This window comes from Gekko japonicus, unplaced genomic scaffold (assembly GCF_001447785.1).
Source record: "Gekko japonicus isolate JY-2015 unplaced genomic scaffold, Gekko_japonicus_V1.1 scaffold131, whole genome shotgun sequence".
Taxonomy (NCBI): Eukaryota; Metazoa; Chordata; class Lepidosauria; order Squamata; family Gekkonidae; genus Gekko; species Gekko japonicus.
In genome coordinates, this window is record NW_015167061.1 from 3,140,771 (window position 1) to 3,141,445 (window position 675).

Sequence of the window (675 nt, forward strand, 5' to 3'; positions counted from 1 at the left end):
CGGGCTGGCTGGTGCTGGTGAGGCTTTGGGACAGATGGCCGAGGCAGCTTGGCGAGGCGGGAGGCGGGAAGCCATGCCCGTGCCTTGGCATTTGGCTTGCCTCCTTTTGGGGGCAGAGGATTGGGATGCATCTTCATGGTATTTTAATAGAGGAGGCAGCGGATGGAAGCATGAGGCAATCCTAAATAAGCCTTATGGGGGAAAACACCACCACAGGATGAGGGAGCCAAGGAGCTGTGTATCCTACTAAGTATCAAGCGGAAATAAAGCCAGGGCCTTTTTTAGTTGAACATGAGTAGGAGAAGCTGCCCACCTTGCTTCCCTGTGAGAAGTTGGAATCTTCATGGACTTTCCGTGGCAGGTAGTACGTTGTGGCAGTTGTGCTGTGTGCATCAAACCCCAAGGGCCCCTGCACAGAGTACGTGTGGGAAAGTTGGTGCACTGAACATTCCAGTAACTTCCCTCATTGTTGTGGGGGTAAAAGACCTATTTTTGTCAAAGACACAGGGACAAATGATTCCCATTCTTTTTTTGTTGCTTGTGTCCAGGAGTACGACAGTTGTGGGCCTGGGCTTCCCAGCATGCCCTGCTCTAGGTGGCTGCAATGCATGTTGGGACCCCCGTTCTGTGTGCCTGTAGCCTGCCTGGTGCAGAAGTGCCTGCCTGCCTGGCCCT

The 675-nt window shown here is 53.5% G+C and overlaps 1 protein-coding gene across 1 annotated transcript in view; it reads left to right on the forward strand.

Moving 5' to 3' along the window:
* Positions 1 to 675, forward strand: part of CROCC (ciliary rootlet coiled-coil, rootletin) — a 47,066-nt gene that overhangs the window by 6,030 nt on the left and 40,361 nt on the right. The gene's annotated exons all lie outside the window — the stretch shown is intronic.